Raw genomic sequence first — 6,732 nt, 5'->3', positions numbered from 1 at the left:
CAAATGGATAGGGTACGTGGGCGAACCATCTAAGGACCCCACATGAGTGTGGTAGGAGGTATCAGGAGAGATAGGCAGGTGGTGGATGCCTCGGGAAAAAAAAAGGATATGTTGGCAAGTTTTGAAGGTAGAAAGGTGGTGAAGGTGGTCATTTCATGCATGCAAGGTTGGAGGAGGAAACAGGCAACAGGCGACGAGACTGGAAGCCAAGGGGAGAACCAGGCCTATGGAAGAAGGGATTGTCGTCTGCACCTGGAAATTGCCTTCAACGACTCAGAAGGAGAATGGTATGTAATCCAAGCCTACCTTAGTCTTGATACGGAATCAATGCTGCAAGAAGGGAGGCTAGTCTGGCATCGAATGGTGGTGGTTTCAAATGTTTCAAGAGAAATGTGGTTCAGTCTTCTGCTATTGATGTCTGGTTTTTTACTTTCCGTAATATATGGAAGGCTCTGGGGGAATGAGGGGATACATGGAGGGTTAGGAGTGGTTTTTGGCTCCTAGATTGTAAAATTTGCAATGACCACTGTGGAAACACACAGATTGGGATATAGAAGGGGCCGATGCTCCCGTAAGGGCCTAAGGTTGTCTTGTAGTCTCAAGAACTAGCGAGGGGCGTGAGGGTGGTATGGGAAGTGCAATGCATACTTGTATGCCTAGTTAGGCTTAGGTTGGTTAGTGGAAGACATGGAGACCCAAGGGGGTAGGAAAGGGGAGTTGGGGTACCTCAATTTTGGTAAGCTCGACCAACTGGTCACAGCTTGGCTCCCAGGTAATCCAGAGAAGAAGAGGGGCAATAATAGGGAGGTGGGGAACTGGAACCCCAGTGCGGCTGGTAATTCTGCCATTATGAATACAATCTAGTGGAAGTGGAGATATGCCTGGGTAGAGGCCCATAATATCGACTGAGGGGGAGGTCTAGGTATGCTCTTCACATTTCTCTCAGCCATCCTAGTTCAAGTCAGACTGCAGGGTAGCTTCAATATCCCAGAGGGTAGGAGGGAGGATCCAGGGACTCCAGATTTCAGTGGGCTTGCAATTTTTGCTAGAACCAAGCCAAACTCCTACATTTCTTGTTTTGATTGTCCCAAACCTTGCTTGTCTGCAAACCTAGGTGTCGTTGGACCCCAACCTGGAACCCAGTCAACCAACTTCTCCAAGGGGGGAATTAAGTGGTGGAGGGAAGAGTATCTCTTACCGTTGTGCACAGTGAGGATGAAGGAAAGATGGGAAGGGACTGGGGGGTACTCGGGTCATCTCCTGCAAATTCAAATTTGCAATTCTGTAAAGGTGTTTTACATGGAATGGCTGAAGGCCACGAATGAAATATGGTCTGGTTATAATGCTTGTACTTATGCTACTCTTACAGGTTTATCTAACTTTCCTGCCACTCTGACTCCGACGCTCCGATACCGGGAGCAGGAAAGAATTAGAGAGGGGTGGAGGATCGAAGAATTTCAGAAGGAAAACAAAATGGTGAAGGTGGAAGTGGGGTTGGGAAGAAAAGGGGGTCATCGTGCCTGCAAACAGACAGAAAAGAAAAAGAAGTCGTCGGTGGCTTCAACTAGTAAGACCCAATGAAAGAGGGGTAGGAAAACTGGAGAGGAAAGCATGTAGAACCTAATGCATGCATACCATGGAGGAACTCCAACACAGGTTAAAGCCATAATTTCAACATGGGAGGCAGAGCTAAACACCAAGGCAGTGACAAAACCACTTCCAATGAAGGAATGGGATCCCCTGCTCATAGATCCAGGACACACCAGAGGTCGAAAAATGTTGTTTAGATAGACAGTCCAACCTTACTGGGTAATGAAGAACCTGCTGGCTAGGGCCATGACAACACATAGGGACATGGAAGAACCAATGCAAGCACGACAAGAGGAGCCAAGCCTAAAGGACATCTAAAGGGAGATTCAGGCAGTGCAGGTACAACAATATCAACAGAATATCTATTTTGGCCGAGTTGAAATACAAATTCAAAGCTTGCTGCAGAATGAAGTGCCTGGGTTGAGTGCTAAGGAACCGGCCCCTATTGAGTCATCTGATGACTGAAGTAGATTAGAAAAAAGCAATATTTTTTGGTTTTATATTGATTTGGTCAGATAGCATTTACTTTGAAAGTCGAAGGATTAAGCATACTATAGATACAATAGTATACTTATCATGGATGGATATTCTCGCACTGTTTAAATTTTGGACGGCATATGATGTTGATCGGTGGCCAAAAGACTTGGTTTCTCTCGAGTAGGTTGAGGCCACCAGACATATTTTTTGTTACCTACTTATATATAATTAATAGAAAAAGGAAGTACTGTCAAACTTACACAAAACTTAAGGTCGATGAGGATCTGTTGACTTGTTTTTATTTTTTTAATTAACGACCTAGATTGATTCTCAAGGGAATATGCTCAGCATATGTTTTTTCTGAATGCTTATCAAGGGTTGTAGTGTGTGAATATGATTCAACATATGTTTTGTCTGAATTCTTATCAAGGGTTGTAGTGTGTTACAGAGTTTGTTAAGTTGTTGACTTTTAATAAATTTAAAAAATTAGAATTGTGTGGCTCCCTACCCACCAAATTTCCTAGGGATTTGAGATTATTCTGATTCTAAGAAGTTCCTCCATGATAAAATCATCACTATTTATTATAATGTTAATTTATATATAAGAAAAATTTATTTAGCAAAATGATCCATTACTTTTAATAAATTTAAAAAATTAGATTTGTGCCTAACTCCCCCCGCCCACCAATTTCCTAGGGATTTATATATAAGAAAATTTTATTTAGCAAAATGGTTCATTTTACAATAAGATGTGTAATTCCATTTCTTTATCAAGTTAATGTTGACCCATAACCTTTTTATACATGTCAATAGAGTAAATGTGTGCATTAGCAAGACATTCTTCGTGTTGCGATGGTTTTGTCTTGTTATATTTATATTATACTTGTTTGTTATATTTATATTTATATATATATATATATATATATATATATATATATATATATATATATATATATATATATATATATATATATATATATATATATTAAGCTTGGCAGGACCTTCTTTTTCTATTTATAAAACACAAGTTTACACCACATATGTGAGATAGGTGGCCTCAACTTGCCCAGTGGGAAACCAAGTCTACTGGCCACCTATTCTCGTTATAAGCCAACCAAAAATAATATAGTTTTAGTCGATCTAACCAAGCTATATACGTATCAGTATCATGATAAGAGTCTATGTGTTTATCTATCATAAGCATGCATCAGTAAAAGTAAATGCTACCCGCAAGAAACAAAAAAACATCCAAGAAACTAACTAATCTTGTTGTTCTTCTGAGGTAGACTCCACCGGAGCTGGGTCTTTGGCTGAGTCTCCAGGCATGTCAGCAAGCTCAATAATGCAAGGGATGTGCCTTTGGATTCGATCAAGGTGGATGTCTTGCTTACACAGCTGAAATTGGATTGTCTACAAGTCTTTTTTGTAATTGGGCATGTCCTGGAGGGTCATAGCCATCCCCACTAACATTTGCTCCATTACCTTCCCCATGAGGCTCTTCATGAGCAAGTATAGATATAGAATTTGTTTAAATTGGGTGAGTCTGCCCCTAGTACCCCCAGGATCCGTGATTGCAGCTTGCCAATTCTCCATTTCCTCTTTGAAATCCTCCTCATGTTTTATCTTCTCCTCCCATTCGTCCAAAATCTTACGGGTGCCTACATCCATTCCTTCCCTATAAGTTGTTTCAGCTTCGCTGATGAGGTATTCTACAGGCTTCCTCCCATGACTAGGTTTCAAAGTGCTCAGATCTGTTGCTCAAGTCGACTCCCTCCCCCTTCTGCCGCGTCCTCTTCCACGTGCATGTTGGGCCATCTCTTCTCTTTTCCGTGCTTGTTCACACACGAGATGCATTATCTCACGGGGCGTGGTCTCATGCCTCTCCAGATTGATGTAGGTTCCCCTCCCCTCATGCTTCCCATCACAATTGCCTCTTCCCCAAGATGCAATGCCATTCCTCTTCCTGATGTGACTGTGCCACTCTTCTGCCTCTCATTTTTCTTTCTCACCTGCCTTGTGATGGCCTCACCACCCCCATGGTTATGCCAATTCTCTCTCCTACTCATAGGGGTGATGTCTCGGTGCCAGACCCAATTTTTGCTTATGCCTCTCACTACCAGCCCATCGAGCCAGGTTACTGTCACTCCCACTTGCATTGCCTTCCCTCGCCCCTCTACCCAGTGTTGCTTCCTCACATCTCTCCCAAGAAGAACTAGCTCTCTTCTATGCAATTCCCGTGGCCATCGTGCATTCTTAGCCGCAGTGTCCCCACCCTCTTTGGTATACCAACTATCTCGTTCACTCACAGGAGGTTTCTCAATGTTCCAGCCTCAGTTTTCTCTCCTAGTTATCACCTCTCGCCCAAACACGATCACCATGCCCCCCCAGCTTACGCTGGTCTCCCGACCTTCCCCCCAATTTCCCTCCCCTATCATCTCCCACACCCCCTACCATGAATTAACATAGTAACCATAGTAATGGGCTTGGAAGGCCAAGAAACATACCTGGAAACGGTTTGCAGAGGTCGTTGCTGGTAGCTCCACAGTCTTGCGCCCTCGCTCCTCCCTCCTCTCATAATCTCGACTATACTCCTCTCTCTGTCCCGACTTCTTTCATAATCCCATTCCACCTTGCTCTGTCACATCACCCGTCCTACCTTAACCGCCTCACCTCCTTCTCCGCCCTGGCCTTACCTACCACTTCTCCCATGTCTTCTGTTAGGTAGCATGTGGGAGGCCACCACACTCATCGCCATGAGCGTGTGGGGGGCGATGGGTGGTACCCTTCGCTTACATAACATAACTACCATGTCTGACTAACGTCCTCGCCTACCTTGGGCAAGCACCGCGATCGGGGGTATTGTTGTTTGGATTCTCAGTTTCCTAGGCCATTTTGGGAATCTTGCCAAAGGATGTCCTCCAGAGCTTTAAGTCTATCATCCCTAGGATGAATTGGTCATAATTGTTCCATTGATCCGTGTTGTTGATTGCAACCCCAGTTGGCCAAGAAATCTACTACTTTGTTCCCTTCCCTTCTTACATGTCTAATTATTAAGTAATTGAGCTTGTGTATGAGCTCCCCTATCTCTTGGATAAGGCAAGTTTTCCTCCAAATTTGGCTTAGTTTGTCCCATGACGTGCCATTATTAAGTTCCTCATGGTGTTTATGACCAAGCTGGAGTCTCCTTCTACGTCCACATTTTTGTATCCCAATCTTACAGCTATTCAAAGCCCCTGTCTAGATACCGCAAATTCGGCTTCGTTGTTACTTACAATTCCATGTGAGTCTGCATATACGAGCCGTGTGTTTGCTTGGTTATCTCTAAATATGCCACCTAGTCCTACTACTCTTGCATTCCCTTTTGAGGCCTCGTCAAAATTCAACTTGATGAATCCTTCTCCTAGTAAAGTGAAATGCATTGGGGAATCGATATTCATCCTTCTCGCTTTCCAAGCATTAGGGATGATCATTTCCATTGTTAAGCTAAGACAACAAAGTATTATTGCTTCATGGGGAGGAACTTGGCAGTCTTTTGGTCTCCATTTCTCTTCTAGAATTGTTTCCCTGATATTTTTTACTAATCCTTCCCATACTTGATCTTGTGTTGAGCTTTTTTTTTTGAAAATTATGCAATTTCGTTCTTTCCAGATGGTCCAGAGTTTGAATCCCAGGGCCAATCCCCATGCGTGATTCAGGACAGGGCTTGATAAGATGTTGTATATTAGGATTATTTCCTTTATGCTTTGACAGTTCCTGTCCATCCTTCCGAAGACTCATTGTATTTGGCCCCACTGCTGGTTTGTAAACGGGCATGAGTTCATCATGTGCTCTATGTCCTCTATGTCTTGCCGGAACATCCAACAGAAGGATGAGCCTTGCATTAATTTCTTCTGTAGCTTATCCTAGGTCAGTATTCTCCCTTTAAAAACTAGCCAGGGGATGTGTGCTACCTTAGGCCACCATCCTCCCTTCCAGATTTTTTTCCACAGAAGTGCTTGGCCATCTTGTTCTTGTTCTGCTTTTAGCTCGTAAGCTTCTTTGATGGTAAAGGTGATTTGAATTTAAATAAGAACACAATAAAGTACAGATATAACCATAAATACAGAGATGCGGCAGAAATAATACTTCATTTCATTAATGTAAAATACTAAAATATGCTTACAAACAGAAATGGAAATAAACCAGCTAGGGCGATGGTAGCTTATCTATGAGAAGATATGTGGTGGCCACATGCCTCTGAATTGTGTTACAATGAGGCTCGAAGGCCTACTTATTGTTGAGAAACAATGGAAAACCCTAAACATCCAAAAAACCTAACCCTAGGAGATGAAACGCCAAACTGTGGGCCCTGTTTGGATAAATTGGTACATCAACTTATTGGGGTCGTAACTTTGACATACAATCTCTGTTTGACGCACACAATAGCTCATTAGAAAGATCTATCTGAGGAATACAAATTTGGGAAGAGAAACATCAGTCCATGAACCCATGTTGCTCCCATATTTCCCAAAAAATGTCGTTTAGGGCCTTAAAACGACTCTGGAAGTTCAAGACCCGAAAAACTGCTAAAAATAGTAAACTGTGCTACAATTAAGGAAACTGAAAAACTAAAAGAGACAGTTGTGGGGGTCCAAGTGGGATAGGTGGGTGGCCACCAACATCCAC

Source organism: Pinus tabuliformis, chromosome 7, assembly GCF_031772625.1.
Source record: "Pinus tabuliformis cultivar Carrire ecotype Pingquan chromosome 7, CPIR1, whole genome shotgun sequence".
NCBI classification, from domain to species: Eukaryota; Viridiplantae; Streptophyta; class Pinopsida; order Pinales; family Pinaceae; genus Pinus; species Pinus tabuliformis.
This window is presented reverse-complemented; position numbering follows the sequence as displayed.